At 46.7% G+C, this 16,743-nt stretch overlaps 1 protein-coding gene across 2 annotated transcripts in view; it reads right to left on the bottom strand.

Moving 5' to 3' along the window:
- The window catches only part of CRACR2A (calcium release activated channel regulator 2A), a 95,236-nt gene extending 86,555 nt beyond the window's left edge, over positions 1–8,681 (bottom strand). The window contains exon 1 of one of the 2 annotated variants that reach the window (XM_050965312.1): positions 8,465–8,681. The gene's annotated coding sequence lies outside the window, so the exon portion shown is untranslated. Of the gene's footprint in view, positions 1–8,214; positions 8,302–8,464 lie in introns of those variants that run through there. The other variant, XM_050965322.1, reaches the window with a different exon arrangement.
- Between the last annotated feature and the right edge of the window lie 8,062 nt (positions 8,682–16,743).

Raw genomic sequence — 16,743 nt, 5'->3', positions numbered from 1 at the left:
CTGACCTGTGCCTGTGAATGAGGAGAACTGAACTAGGAACAGTTCACCTCACCGTTACTTCCAGGGATCAAAATTTAATATATCACCCTGTCCTGGGAAGTGAGGAGCGGAGAAAGGAGGAGGGGGATTATTTACATGCTCTAGGGAAGAGGCACATGTGCTCTGGCATGCTCATATATTAAAGTGTATTGGTTTATAACCTGGCCAGTCCCTGCCTGGAGCTTATCCATTCTCACCCGGGGTTAGAAAGAGTTGGTCTCATGACTAGCTGCATAGGAGAGCACATGCTGACCCTTCTGCAGTGTGCTACAATGGGATAAGACCCACTTCAGCGATGCAGCCCCATACCAGCTTTGACCCAATGTGGTGGCTTGATGGAATAACCCAGGCCTATGTAATGAAATAAAACATATGCCCTCTCTTTAGTGGTCACTGCATATTTACTCCCCGTGCCTGGAAAGACTCTGAGCAAGTCACTGATGTGCAGGAAACACATAATGTTAATTTCAGCCTAACCACAGTGTGGGATCTCTTGCTGAATGATTTCAGTGCTTGCAACACTGAAAGACAGTAGAATATGAATTAAAAAACCAATATATACTTTTTTTTTAAAAAGTACTGGTAGGGGAAAGACTGAAATATAAGGATAATATCTAGATACTGCTCTGCTGAATGTCCCTTTTTTAATGCAATTCCATAAAGTAGTTTGATTTTCCTTTAACATTAGTTTTATACCTGTGTAATTTCATTGACTTCACTGCAGTTACTCCTTATTTTCATTAGTGCAAACAACAGTAGAATCAGGCTTAATATTAATACATTTGATAACAGTACTTTTTGCCATTCTCTGTTTCCTTTGAATACATGGGGCAGAATCCTTTCCCCCTATCCCCATCAAAGTCCTATTGACTTCAGTGGAGCCAGGATTTCAGTCTGATATACAGTCATAGACATGACAAGGTGGAAAATACCTTAAGTCTTTTGGTCCATCTCCCTCCACTTAGTGCAGGATTATTGACAGTCATAATTTTGCAAAAATAAAAGTTACTTCCTTCTCCATGACTATCTGACACGCTTGTCAGGCACGTCAGCATATGATGTTACTCATAGAACTGACAAGTAAATATCACTCCACCTTTTGGTCAGACAATCAAGACAACCACTAAAATTAACTCTTAGCAGAGCTTTTGTCATATTCTATTTTACACTCTGTTAGGTCTATTGAAGCTATCATAATTAAGATCTAACTTATTTTTACCTGAGCTTTGTTAAAAAAAATAAACAAGAGAAAGAGAATAAAGTGAATTTGATCCTAAAAAAGATGTTGGACTGACAGCTCAAGAGGCTAACTGATTCTGTTTGTCAAAGGAACAAGTGCAACAGCAGGATTAACATGTCCTCTTCCCTAATGTGATTCATCCCTGACCTGGAGAGACCTCCTGTAGGACTGAAAAGGGAGTTTGGTCACAACAGACCATTAAAGCCTTATATCCAGATTTTCAAAAGAGCTCAGTGCCCATTTAGGTCCCAAGCTGAATTGGCCAGCTGTTTAAACGTGCTCAGCTCCTACTGAGAACAATGAATTTGTTGCCATGCACTTTTGAAACCCTGGTGACTTAAACTCAGTGGCTTAATGGAGACCGACCAATTCTGAAAACCTGGACCCTTGTCTCTGAAGAGGCTGGTAACAGAGTTACTATCACGGGGTGGTGGCTTTCTTGTGTGGTGTTAACTCCTGACCACTAGGAAATGGACTGGGACTGCTAGCTGTAAACAGTTCAGAAACACTCAGTCACCCAACTGAAATCCTAATTCATATTACAGCGGCCACTGAATATTGTGCTGCATGGTGTAGGTGGCTGCTAGCAAACATGTCTTTTGATCAATGGACAATCACAGATCTTGTTGTCGAGCATGCTGTCTGCCTTTCAGGCTAAATGGAAGAAGCAATTAAGCTCCTTTATGGAATAAAATAGCTGAAGTAACAGAAGCCACCAAGGCACTGGGTCACTTGGGAAGGCCCGAGCAAGAACTAGCTCAGGGAGAATGAGAGGTTTCCCTGAGACTGACTGCAAATGCAGGGGCTGGAGCATTGATTGGTGTGTTTGTGTGTGTCAGAAACAGGAAGTGACCAGAAAGCCAGGAGAAAGACAGAGAAGTACTGATGACTGTAGCCCTGGGTGGAAGCCAAAAGAAAGAGCTTCTTTAGGGGCACAAGAATGGTTGGAATGACTTTGAAACAAAGAAACCATTTCCTGTTTGTTTCTATTATGTTTAGGGGAAACAGAACTTTTTTGTACGTCTTTGTAAGTAAGCGGGTTTGAACCCAAGAAAGACTTGACCCCTTATCAATTTCCCCTCATAATGGAAACAACCCAGCAAGGCCCCCCAAACTGCCCAAGGGGCAACAACATCTATCAGATGGTAACAATATTAATTAACTACCAATCTGGACCACATTCAGATGAACAATCTTGTGGTGAAAGGCTGCATATCCTAGCACTAGTTCCTAAAATACTCAGTCCCCATTGCTCAGTATCTTAACTTTATCTAAGATATAGTTTGCATTTTCTTGTCTGATACAGAAGTCTGTAATACATTTCTAGCAGCTCAGCACTTCTTGGCGCTTGAGTTGATTAAAGATGGTTAAAGCTTTATTCTGGAAGATGATCAATAGAGGTGCTCCCAAGTGTCAGAGTTCAGCAGTGCATGCATTTTCACATCTTTCCCTGAGGAAATGTTAATGATCAAGACGTTTCTAAAAAATATTAAAAAATCTTGCCTATTGTATATAATTCTTCACTTCGTTTTCAGGCCTCTGTCTCTGATCTTGTTTATAAACATTGCCTTGTTTGAGTGTTTAAATATCATGAAAGAATTTGGTCCCAATTTTTCATTAAAACTGACACTGGAGACAGGCAGAAGATGAAAAATTATTCACACCTGGAAAAAAACCTTACAATGAGAATAGAAAACATTAATTTAGCTGACTAGTTACTGGAATGGGGAAGTTGCACCACACGTAACCCTGTGCCATCAGATACACAGTGGAGGGCAAATTATTTACTTCTTTATAAAACATAGTGAACTGAAGAAAGATTCTAAATGAGGATTTCAGCTAGTGGGCCAAATACTCTGCTGATGTAACTCCATTGACATCCATGGAGTTATACCAGTGGATAATTTGGGCCAGAGTGTGTATTTGGTGTAAACTATCTAGCTGGTTTCAGGCTCAGAGTAGATAGCTGGGCACACTTCTCCACTTGGTTTTGGATTGGGATTGGGAAAGTCTAGGTGAAGACTACAGCTTTGTGATGGCCTGACTTTCACCTCTTTGACTTTGAAGTCAGAACACACCTTTGCCTGACCTTGGAGGGCCTGTTTTATTGTCTACCAGGTATAGTACTGCATGTGAGTCATTTTTAGTTGTCTCCAAGGTATAGTACTGTACAGTCAGTGGACTGCTTAATGATGGCCTGTCCTTAGGTATCCATAATGTCTCCTAAACATCCTCACAGGTCAGCTGCACATACAGAGGCCCTATAACAAATGAAACACGTGTGGCTGAAATATTGATCACTGCACTGAGAACAACTGACTGTCACATATTATTACTAGGCAGACAGTAGCATCCAGAGGTCCAACCAAGATTAGAGTCCCATTGTACAGTCCTGCACAAATGTATTGCCACAGATTTTACAATCTAAAGATGACAAGATGTAACAACTGGGTGTAAAAAATGATTTGTAGAATCAAGGCAGGGAAGATAAAGAAAACTGTTAGCAGAACAAGTGTTATGTAGGCCTGCAGTTGGCAGTTTTCTGAAGGTATCCAGGTCAGAATGGGCCTGGAGGAAGGATTTGAAGGACAGAGTATCTTATGGATTTGTGTGAGGAGGGTGCTCTGGTCAATATGGTATTGCATGAAAACATGTAAAGTTTCTTTTGGGAGAAGCAGACAAATAAGGGATCAAAGCTGGCATAGTTTGTGGAGCAACAGGGTCAGGGCAACATGATAATATTCCATAGCAGACAAATATAGAGGAACAAAGTTTGGAAGGGTCTTAAAAAGGAAAAAAACAGAATTTGTATTTTATGTGGTTGAGAACTGGAACCAGGTGGAGAGACTCAAAGTGAGGGGAAAGTGACATGGGGAAAAAAATAGAAATAGAAGGCTATTTTAGCAGAAACCTTGTGAATGGACCTGAGCAAAATACGTAGGTAGGGTGGAAGAGGAGGCGAGGTCACATTGGATCTTCTCAATCTTCTTTTTGAAAAAGTTCACAATATCCTAGGGGTGGGAGGATGGGCATATGAAAGAGTCAAAGGCCTTGAATAAGTATCTGGGATTGCAGGCGTTGGATTCAGTTAGGGTGGAGAAGTGAAGTTGCCTGACCAGGAGGATGGCAAAAATGAAGGAAGAAAGAATGATTTTACAGTGGAGAAACTCTGGGAAGACATGAGATTTTCTCCAGAGATCACAGAGGAAGCAGTGTTTAACGAAAAAGAGGACAAGTGAGAGGCCATTTTAGCAAGTGGGAGAATTGATCTGGGGCTGAATCTCAAACAAGGCAGTGACAGCGAGGAGATGGGAGACTGAGAGATTAGGCAAGATTGCGATGTGGCCTCTGAGGCTGCACTGAAAATGATGGAGAGCGGTTTTGAGTAGAGGCACAGGGGCAGCCAGGTGTCAAAACCAGAAAGGAAGGTGGATGAAGAGGAATCAGAAAAATGGCAGTTAATGACTACCTGGAGGAGAAGAGAGGAATAGAGTTGGATGGAGAAGCAACGAGGGAAGAGAGTAATGGAGAGAGAGTAATTGGAATCTGCAGGAGCAGGAGAAGAGAGCTTATAAAAACCTGGGGCATGGCTGTCGTGGAAGTAAAGAAGATTTTCTTCTCTATTAGTAGTGTTTGCAAAATGTCATCCAGGGGGATTGTTCTGGGTGATGTACAATCTGGCCAGAATTGGCTGCTGTTGCCTGGAAACACAGTGAAATATTAAGTTTTGTATCTTCTTTGTGGATAAAATTAATCAGATTTGTCCTGGAATGGCTGTTTCCAAGGGGGCAGATCTGTGTCTGGAGACAGCCTCATCATCTCTAGCTGAGTTTCAACCAGATTTTCCTCACACTGGACCTATGCACTGAGGGACTTTCCAGTTGCTACCTGTGAGTGGGACCCATGCCTTTCATAGCTGGTTAAATCAAGCAGAGTGGCACTAGGTCTGTTGTTGGATGAAACCATTAGCAGCCTCTGAGGGCAGGTCAGGGTGTCAACTTCCCTAGTGACTTATGCACCCTTCTGAAGGGGGTGAGCGGCCCTTCGAGAAGAATTCTGCATTCATTCAACCTGCCAACTTTTTTTGCCACACCTACATGCCACTGCTACTGATGATGTCCTTCTCCATTAACATGATGTAAAAAGGTCCCTCAGGCTTTGCAAGGAATTGACTGAAGCCTTTAAGAAGAACACCCATATCTTGTCCCCCTTTCACACCAACACACTGGGTTGTGTTGTCTCCAACAGAACCTTGCCTGACCGCCTGCTCCACTGCAACCACCTGGCAGGCCTGCAAATTGGAGGGCACATTAAGTTTTTGAGATTCTGGATCCAGCCTCTGATATATTTCAGTTCATGAAGCAGCCACATGGCATTCTCTGCTTATCTTTACAAAGCATTATTAGATGGATTCTTCCTGAAAACAGAACCTAAGAGTTTAGCCTATTATCAGTATTATGAAATGCGATCTCCTTGGTTATGTCTGTTATTCAGGTTTAACTAGGCTGTTTTTACAATCAAAACAAAATTTAAAAAAAGGTCAGAAGTCCCCAACCACTGTGTAGTGCCAGGGAAAAAGCTACACTGGGACCACATGGAGGGGAAGACTAGCTAAGCAGCATGTTCTTCACTTCTCCATGTAGCTACCATTCCTCCACTCAGCAAAACGTAAGAGAAAATGTCAGTGGGGCCAGAGTGGGAGGCGAAAAGCCAGAGAAAAGCCTCAGAAAGTTGCTTGCTCACCTTGCAAACTGAAAATAAGCCACAAGAAAAGTCTGCAGATAGTACTTCTTGATGCATTAAGTCCTGCTGTTTCCTATCATTCTCCACCCCAGAGCCACAAAAGGAGTGGCCTCTGCCCAAGATCAGTACACTTCTTTCATTGGTGACTAAAGTCAGTAGTGAACTCAGACACCCAGAGATGAAAGACTCATGAATGACCATTATTACCACGACCAACGAACATCAGCACCTATTCAGTTGCCAGCAATTTGCATATATCATTACCAAGACTGTAAGCTCTTCCAGGCAGGGATGCTATGTATGGGGCCTTGCTCTTGAAATATTGATGGAAGGGTGATTTTTTTTTTATTTGCTTAGTTTTTTGCTTTGATCCTAAGCTGTTTTCGGAAGATAGACCTTTAATTTATACCCTTTAAATAGCCTGCAGTTAAAAAATAGCAATTACACTACTGAGGGCTATGGGGCAAGTCCCCTGTAACCCAAACCTCCCATTATCTGAGGGTTTCAGACATCTCCTGAGACCTCTGAATAGCTGGAGTTTACCTGTATTGTAGAACAGAATAATTTAATCTACTTCAAATGGGACAAACTCCGCTACTAAAGTGAAAGTAACTCACAGTCTACTGAAATAGATGATAACATTGTTAACCACAAAAAACTATGTTAAACTAATAAAAAAGATGAAAGTGTGTCTTTAGATGAAAGACCCATTGGAGATTAAAAATACTGATAAGGACAGTTACAGAGGGGTCAGATCATTGACTGGACTGAGAAATAATTTGAACTTCATTTTAAACAGCCAAAATCTGACCTATTGATGTTGCAGTGAGAAGCAACTCATATTTTGATGGTAAATGGTGTCTTCCTATATCTTAACTGTACAGTCACAAAAACATTCAAAATTCCTATCTGCTCCATTCAAAAGACTGAGGCAACCAGAAGGAAATCTTACTTTAGGACAGTGCCATACCAATGATACAGGAGGGCAACTCTGGCACCAAAATGTTAAGGGACTAGACAAATACCTTTTTGCAAGCATCAGTGTTAGCATTGCTGTTGGTTTCATTGAGTACTCTGCTGGTCAGCTACTATACTTAACACAATAATTAGCCTGTAATCTAAGTTAATGTCTCTTCCATTAGCAGAAGGTGCACTGAGAAAAATAGCTACACAATCCTAAAACCCACTTCATCAGATGCATTTTCCACTGCATGCATCTGATAAGGTGGGCTTTAGCCCACAAAAGCTTATGCACAAATAAATTGGTTAGTTTCTAAGGTGCCACAAGGAGTCCTCATTCTTTTTGCTGATACAGACTAACACGGCTACCATTCTGAATCCTAAAACTAAATCAGCAAAGAAAGGCACAGAATAGTGATTTCACTATGACCATATTTATCTGGAGCTTAGCATGACAGAAACATTTGGCTCATAAATAAAACCAATTAAACAACAATATTAGTCACAGTGTTGTTGGTACACACACTTACAAAATATCCTTTATCCAGAAAGCGCCGAAAAGCATTTTGCAGACCATTATAATAGTATTTTGCTCTTACATGGAGTTTTTCATCCAAGTATCTCACAAAACTTTTCAACAGTATTAGTATTACTGTTTTACAGCTAGGAAAGGTGGAGCACAGACAGATTAAGTGAGTTGCCCACAGTTTTATGGTGAATCAGAGGCAAAGCCTAGAACAGAATGAAGTCTGCCAGTCCTCCTCTAAACACTAGATAGTATTGCCTCATGATATGAAAGTTAGACAGCACTGTCTAGTGATTAGAGTCCTGACTAGGAAATATATGTGTATGCACATACAAAACACACACACACACACAGAGATATGTACACACACACAGAGTGGTTAAGTAGATTGAAACAGCATGCCGAACTATCATCATAACAGCCAAGAAACAGGGAGTTTGGGAGAAACATCCCTCCACCCCCACCTCTGTTAGGGGGTGAACAGGAAACTCTTCCTCTGCTTCTAGCACCCTCTCTCTCCCTCGCAACACACAGACTACGCACACACAATTTAAACCCTGAGCATGTGTTTTATACATGTGTGTATGCACACATACACATACACAGTTCTCCAATATAGTAGTCTCCTGGGTGACACACAGCCCCTGTTTAACAGCCCGCAGCCACACCACACAGCAGATTAGGATAGGAAACGGCTGTCACTCACTCTCTCATCCTTAGCCCCTAGCAGAATCTCTTGATGCCAGGTCAGCCAGCTGCCAGGCCCCACTGCAGTGGTGCCATCCTTAGCAGGGCAGTGCCTAAACAACACTGCTGTCTAAAAAGCCTGTCCCCACAGAATTCAGTCACCACCGGAAGCATGCTGGCTGCTGCATTGCAACACACTGAGAAGAGAGGAAGAGGAGCTACTTATTGAGACACTGCACCCTTCCTTCAACACTTGTTTAAGTTGTTACCTGGTATTTCTTTCTGCAAACAACTTTGTTCCAGGGGATGTTTCCTCTGCAGTCCCCCTGGCTACTTTCACCCAGCTGCTGGGCTGCTGTTACTTCTCTGTCCACAGATGTCCATGCAAAGGGGCAGTGCAGGTCCCAAATGGCCTTTCCCAGCCAGCTGTGGCTGAAGAGGGAGGAAGAGAGCGGACAGCTCAACACATCTCAGACTTGGCTGAGGCATCTGTGGCATAATCAGGTGGAAAGGAGGCTGCAATGAAGTCTAGGGGCGGGACTGGAGCAAGTCTAACCCGTTCTACCTCTTCTTCCCCACGGCACCCACACCCACCCCTCCTTTTAGTATGTGCATGTGGTTTTGCAGCAGGATTGGTTTCATTTTATGTGCTGCTCTTCAGGGCTCCAGCGTGAGACAGCTCTGTCAAGCCCTGACAGCTTGAAGGAGGGAGCAAAATCCCTCCTCCTAAGGGGGAGCCACTGAAAGAAGCCCTCAAGCCTATATTCATTGCCTTCCCTCTCAAACCCTTTCTTAAGGGGATTGATTCCCTTCAGGTATTTTTAGCTCTGGGCTGTTTAGTGCCGCAAATGTTCTACTTGGTGCCCTGTTTAGGGTCCCAAATGGACGATTCAGAGTCCCATTTAGTTCTCCAAAAGGTGTATGCAGAGGCCCCTTTAGTGCCCCAACTGTACTATTTAGTGGCCTGCTTAGTGCTGAAGGGTATATTCAGGACCTTGCTTACTGCTTTGTGGATGTCATTGTACCCTTCTGCCAGGTGGAGCCGGCAGCAACCAGGGCTGGGTTCAATACCTAGGGGTTCCTTTTCAACAATACAACACAGAACCGGCTCGAGCCCCAACCTAGTAACCTGGGAAAATTACACACCACCCCTGGGCGCCTCTGAGAGGCAATACTTCCCCACTTACAAGCACAGTCTGAGAGTAGAAAAGAAACTTTTAATGAACGGACGGAAGTCACCCGCCATTAATTAGGGAAAATGCCACAAGTGGCATTCATCTGATGGCACATGGATAGGTGTGGTGCAACTTCCCCGTTCCAGTAACGAGTCAGCTAAATTAATGTTTTCTGTTCTGACTGTAGGTATTTTTCCAGGTGTGAATAATTTTTCATCTTCTGCCTGTCTCCAATGTCAGTTTTAATGAAAAATTGGGACCAAATTCTTTCATGATATTTAAACACTCAAACAAGGCAATGTTGATAAGCAAGATCAGAGACAGAGGCCTGAAAATGAAGTGAAGAATTATATACAATAGGACACCCATGCCAGCGTGCGTGGGGCAGTACCTTCCGCCTCATATTCTTGAGTTCTACAGCCAAAGTTTCCTTTTCAGTGCCCCTCTCTGCTCTCTCACCGTCCCCCACTCACAGTGATTGTCCTTGGTCAGTGGGGACCCAGGGTTCAGAGGTGCATCTGTGTGAGTTCACCTCCCACTTGGGGAAGAAGGCACCTTGCTTGCACTTGCTGTGGCTGGCTGCCCTGCCAGCCGCTGTTGCTCACCACCTAGCCACCCTGTCAGCCACTGCGCCTCTCTGCTGGCTGCTCCGCCAGCCACGGTTCCTCTCTGCTGGCAGCCCCACCAGCTGTGGTTCCTCATTGCCTCACAAGCCACTCATTCTGCTCTTCGCCTCGCTAGCCTTTCCAGCTGTCAGTCACCTTCTGCTGCCACCTGCCTCTCTGCTGCGACCTCTGCACATCAGTCTCCATGTCTACACTGGCAGAGTTACAGCACCAGCAGTTACAGCATCGCTCAGAGAGCGCAGAAGGAAAACCACTGTTGTGTGTTCACACTGACAGCTGCCTGTGCAATAGCGTGTTCACACTTGTAGCACTTGCAGTGCTATTCAGAGCGGTGCACTCTGAGCAGCTATCCCACAGAGCACTTCTTTCTCTTTTGCTGCTAAGACTTGTGGGAAGGCCAGGGGCAGCTCTAGACATTTCACCACCCCAAGCGGGGCGGCATGCCGCGGGGGGTCCACTGGCACCCTGCGGGAGGTCCACTGAAGCCGCGGGACCAGCGGACCCTCTGCAGGGATGCCTGCGGGAGGTCCTCCGGAGCTGCCTGCCGCCTTCCCCGTGACCGGCAGAGCACCCCCATGGCATGCCACCCCAAGCACTTGCTTGGTGTGCTGGGGCCTGGAGCTGCCCCTGGGGAAGGCAGAGGGAGTTGTGGGGCATCCTGGGTCCTGTCCCAATGCCCTGTGATGCATTGCTTTGCATCCCAGAAATCCCTGTGCTTCCGTCCACATTTGGCACCATCTTTCAACAGTTTGTGTACTGCGCACCCCGCCTCTTCGGTCTGCAGGAGTGGATCCGGAACTGTTGACCAGTACGCTGCTCGCTCCAATTAACACATCATAAATGGCAGTGGAGTTAAGGCAAGAGGAGTGTAACATTGATCTACATGTGGCATTCATGGAGGTGCTGACCACAGTGGAATGCCACTTTTGGCCTCGAGAAACAAGCACTGAGTGCTGGGATCACATCATGATGCATGTCTGGGATGATGAGCAGTGGTTGCAGAACTTTTGGATGAGGAAAGCCACTTTCATGAGACTATTTGATGAGCTTGCCCCAGCCCTGCAGCACAAGGACACAAGAATGAGAGTTGTACTCCCGTTGGAGAAGTGCGTGGTGATTGCACTGTGAAAGCTGGCTATGCCAGACTGATACTGATCGGTCACTAACCATTTCGGTGTGAGAAAGACAACCGTTAGATTCGGGTTGACGGAAATGTGCAGGGCCATTAATTGCATCCTGCTCCAGGGCTGCCCGGGGCGGGGAGGCAGAAGTGGGACAATTTGCCCCAGGCCCTGGGCCCTACAGGCGCCCTGTGAGCCACTCTGGGTTTTCGGCGGCACTTCAGTGGAGGGCCCTTCCCTCACTCTGGGTCTTCAGCAGTGGGTCCTTCAGTGCAGCGGAAGACTCAGAGCGAGTGAAGGGCCCGCCACTGAAGTGCTGCCGAAGCCTCGGAGCGCCGCCCGGTGAGTACAAGCACTGCCGCAAGCGGCGGAAAAAGAAAAATAAGAAAAAAGCCGCAATCAAGGGCCAGCTCTACTGCCGCCGCTTCATTCTTCAGTGGCAATTTGGCGGCCGGTCCTTCCCTCTCAGAGGGACCCAACATTGAATTGCTGCCAAAGACCCAGCCCTGCCCCAGGCCCCCTGAATCCTCTGGGCCGCCCTGTCCTACTCCGAAAGACCATGACTCTGGGCAACGTGAATGACATTCTGAATGGCTTTGCACAAATGGGCTTCTCTAACTGCGGTGGAACAATAGATGGCACACACATTCCAATTCTGGCAGCAGACCAACTAGCCACTGAGTACATTAATTGCAAGGGGTATTTCTCTATGGTTCTCCAAGCGCTTGTAGATCACTGTGAGCTTTTCACAGACTTTAACACAGACTGGTCTGGAAAGGTGCATGACACACGCATCTTTCAGAACACTGGCCTGTTCAGGAAGCTGCAAGCAGGGACTTTCTTCCTGGAACGGAAGGCACCACAGGGGAAGTCAAAATGCCCATTGTGATCCTGGGAGACCCCGCTTACCCCTTAATGCCGCGGCTTATGAAGATATATACAGGGCAACTTGACAGCAGCAAGGAGTGGTTCAACAACAGGCTGAGCAAGTGCAGAATGACTGTTGAGTGTGCTTTTGGCCATTTAAAGGTCTGCTGCTGCTGCCTCTATGGGAAGCTGGATCTGGCCGATGACAATATTCCTATGCTTATATCTACATGCTGTATGCTCCATAATATTTGTGAAGGGAAAGGTGAAAGTTTCACTCAGGACTGGACTGCAAATGCTCAGCACCTGGAGGCTGAGTTTGAATAGCCAGAGACCAAGGCTATTAAAGGGGCACAGTGTGGCACTATAAGGATCAGAGATGCCTAGAGGCAGCAATTTGAAGCTGAAAGCCACTAATATTTGTTGCTGTGCTCGGGAGTACAGTGCTTGTAATGCTAGGAGGTGATTGTGATTGGTGCAGACGATGCCATATGAAGGTTTACCATAATTGTCTGTTGCTTTTCAGGTCTCTGTTTGCTTTCAATTAATAAAATAAAGATTGCTTTCAAACCAACACAATTCTTTTATTAAAAACAACAACTGGAGGAGAGAGTCAAATGAAAAAAAATATCAGCAGTGAGGGGGATGGAGGAAGGGAAGGTCCCAGGAGGAGGTGGGGTCCCAGGCCAGCTAAAGATTTGTGTATGTCCAGGGTTCATATCCAACCTTCTTCTTTGGAGTACAGTGCAGCAGGTACTGTACTTCAGAGGGACGGGTGTTGAGTGCAGTGAGCATAGGTGCCGACTCCGTGGGTGCTCTGGGGCTGGAGCACCCACAGGGAAAAATTAATGGGTGCTCTGCACCCGCCAGCAGCTAAGCTCCCCCCTCCTCAAATCCTTCTCATCCCCTCAAGCGTGCGGCATCCCCACTCCTCCCCCTCCCTCCCAGCGCTTCCTGCCCCTCTCCGCCTAGCAGCTGTTTGGCGGTACTTAGGACTTTCTAGGAAGGAAGGGAGGAGCAGGGACGTGGTGCGCTCGGGAAGGAGGCCGAGAAGAGGCAGGGCAGAGGCGGGACTTTGGGGAAGGGGTGGAATGGGGGTGGGGTGAGGGCGATGCAGGGTCGGAAAGAGGCGGGGCCAGGGGTGGAGGGTTGAGCACCCACTGGGCAGAGGGGAAGTCGGCACCTATGGCAGTGGGTACTGGGAGTCTGCAGTGCTGGACTGTGATGGGGGAGGAGTGGAATGCCACGGCTACAGACTGGAGCCAGGAGGTTGATAAGAGTGTGTTGGAGGTGTCTGGGGTGTGCATGGCAAAGAGTTTAGCGAAAGCAGCTGCAGGGGAGGGCGGGTGCAGAACTGCACAGTTTGAAGAGCTAGTAGCGCCTGGAGCGTGTCTGCTTGGTGCTCTATAACATTTAAGCACTTCATTCTGGCATGCCACATTCTCTTTTCAGTCCCTCTTCTCACTGTCCTGCCACTCCTTCGATTCTTGTTTCCTGGCCGCAGAGCGCATCATAACATCACACAGAAAGTCCTCCTTAGTTCTTCTTGGCTGCTTGCTAATTCTGCACAGCCATTCAGGCGCCAGTAACAAAGAGGGAGGCTGGGCTCCCAAGGTCATCTCTGTGAAGCCAAAATGCAACATTTTACAGAAACAATATTGTTTGCAACACACAGACCTCTGATTCAGGGATTTAAAGCACAGCCAGTACTCACACACCTGTCACTAACTGGCTGACCCCAGGCAAGCACACATGAGCCACAAGACCCCCAGAATGGTGAGTAGCCACAGGGGCAGGAGAAATCACTCTTCTCAGACCCTGCTGTACATTGGACATGTGGCTTTTGGGGAGAGCCAGTACTGTAGGGGGGTCTTGATGATCATTCCTGTCCCACACTTTCCCCAGGCTGTGTTCCTCATGGAAGATATTGCGCTGCTGAGGGTGAGCAGAGAATTAAGGGAGGGTCTTCTCCAAGACTGTGGTTTCTGCTCTGGCCCTTATGCAGCTCTCCTGTGTGCAGCAATGATCCATCCAGCCGTTCCCCTCCCACCTCCACCCCCCACATGATGGCACAGTAGTGCGGGAAAGTTACTGTTAATGGGGCAAGAAACAAAGCAGCTCTGCCAAAGAACCTGAGGAAGCAGATTGCCCAGTATCTCCATGACAGTTTCCTAGACATCTCTGAAGCAGATTCCCATGAAGTGAGGAAGTCAATCAACACCCTGTTCTACTGCTCAGATTACGCATGTGGTGAGACACAAGCCTGCTTTCTGCAACTCTCCTGCCCGTAACAACTTGCTTCAGTGATTCCCAAAATCAAATCCACTTACCATGGGCCTTCTCTCCTGTTTGCGCTTTGCCAAGCTCAAACAGCTGTGACTGGCTAGCCTCCTCAGGGGTAGAAAAAAGCTCCTGGATGACCTCTGAGTCATCCTCTGCCTCTGGGTCCCCCTCCCCCTTCACATCTGCATTCAAGATTTCCTCCTCCTGGCTCAGTCCACTCTTGACTAGCATGCTAGCCACTGAAGTATCCATAATGGTCTTCACAGTGGAGGTTGAGTTGCCACTGAGTATCATGTCCAGCTCTTTGTAGAACTGGCAGCTCATGGGTGCAGCGTGTCTTGGCCCCTTTCTGTCATGCATCGTGAAATCTGTCCATAGGTATCATAATTCCTATGGCTGGAGTGCAGCTGGGACTGGACAGCCTCCTCTCCCCCAATGTTGATGAGGTCCAGAAGCTCGGCATGGCTCCAAGTGGGGAATTGCCTGGTGTGTGGAGCAGGCATGGCCACCTGGAAAAATGTACTGAGACCACTGCACGCATCATCGAGCGAACAGGAAGGGAACTTTCAAAATTCCAAAGGAATTTATGGGATGCGGATGATGGTTGGTCACCTGTAGGCAGGGCAGTAGAGTTCAAACCGATGACCAGAAAGGCGAAAACAGGCATTGTGGGACACCTCCCAGAGGCCAGTCGTAGCACTGTAATTGGCCAGGGTGTCTACATTTGCACCGCAGTGCTGTACCCCCAGTGCAGAAAGCTGTACACCTCTCAGTGGGGTGGTTTTTTTACAGCACTGCAACTGTGCAGTTTCTGTGCACTAAGTGGCTTGGCAGTGTGTACACCTTGGCAATTACAATACAGAAAGCTGCTTTACTGTGCAGAAACTTGCCAGTGTAGACAGGGCCTTAGTAATTTTCAGCTCTTTGCAGGCTGGGCAGAAACATAGCCCCATCTCAAGTGATTTCAGCTCTCTTTTGAATATTTTAACATAACAAAGAGGATCTTAATGAAGCCTATTGAGCTCTTTCTTTGAATAGTAGGGAAGAACAGGTTAAACCAGACTGCATAGGCCCTTGTGAATTAGCTCACCCATTCACACCCTGGCTGGAACACCTGTCCCCTCCCTCCTTTACTTTCACAGAGCTCTGGCATTCAAGCCCCTGGCTTTCAGCTGAGGATGACCCCCTCATTTGGGACAGGTTAAACACAATCCTGCTGCTGTTTCCCTGTATTCATACAATAATGACAACATTGGTAACAGTATTTCACTACCCTGCATTCAGTACTACAGTGATTTGTAACCCAAAACCAGCCAAAGTTGATTATTTTGAGCAACACACTGCTCTATCTGCTGTATATCTAAGCAGAGTAGGTGTGTTCATGTAAATACAGTTTGGTCCTGAAGTCTCCCTCCGCCCTGCCCAGCTAGCTGTCAGGGACGAATTCATTCAAACCCTGCTTACATCACTGCTTACACTGATATCCAAACCAAAGAGGAGAGGATCTCTTTGGAGCTGGGAGAGCAGTAACCGTGGGGATGGTTTTCTAAGTCCCTGGGACCCATGCCACGGCTGCTGCCTCTGCCCCTGCTGTTCCCTTCCCTGCCTCATTGCTCCCTGCTTGCTCAGCTCTAAGCCTGTCCCTACAAAGTGCTGGGTGACCAGTGGAGGAGGGATCATGCTCCCTGTGGCTTCTCCTGGCCCTTCCCTAGCTTCTAGGCTGTGCTCTCCCTCCCCCACAGCTGCTACATCTGCCACTCCCTGGGCTGCTACTGCATCTCTCAGTCCTGGGATCTGCTCCACTCCTCCATGGACACAGGCACCAGCCACTCCCTGTACGCTGATGTACGCTGTACACTGATGGGCAGGTCCATAGCTCTGAGTTTCACAGAGATATTATGACCTTTCATCTGATTTCTCTCAGTTTCACAGAGATATTAGTTAGCACTTTCACACACTGCAGCAGTCACTCCAAATCTAGCAATTCATACATGAAGAGCTTAGTAGGTGAACTCTTATGGTCAACCATGATTTCTGCCATGACAACCTTCAAACGCAAGAGCGATGCTCAAAAGCACATGCTGTAGCAGGCCCATGAAAAAAGAAGATCAGAAAAGTGCAAGTGGCCTACAAAGTTTCTTGAAACATGCAAAGTTCGACTCTGTTCCTGTTGCACAATCCATGGACGATTCTGCTATTCACACTTCTGAGCCTTCCTTAGCTGGTGAGGACATTGATTTGGGTTTGTCGGGTTTGCTGGGTGCCAGAGGATGATTCTGGCACAGAGCTCAGCTTGGTGTTTAATTGCTTGGTGGCGAAATCTCTGAATCTAGGACAGAAGATTGCCTGTTAGTTGCTAGTGCAATTGTTATGACATGGACGCTAAAAGCAGTTCAGTTTTTGAAAGCGTGGGGAAGAATTTTGACTATGACAAACAGATCCAGCTACTAGGCCACAAGAGCTGATTGTGTTGATC

Source organism: Gopherus flavomarginatus, chromosome 1, assembly GCF_025201925.1.
Source record: "Gopherus flavomarginatus isolate rGopFla2 chromosome 1, rGopFla2.mat.asm, whole genome shotgun sequence".
Taxonomy (NCBI): domain Eukaryota; kingdom Metazoa; phylum Chordata; order Testudines; family Testudinidae; genus Gopherus; species Gopherus flavomarginatus.
This window is presented reverse-complemented; position numbering and strand designations above follow the sequence as displayed.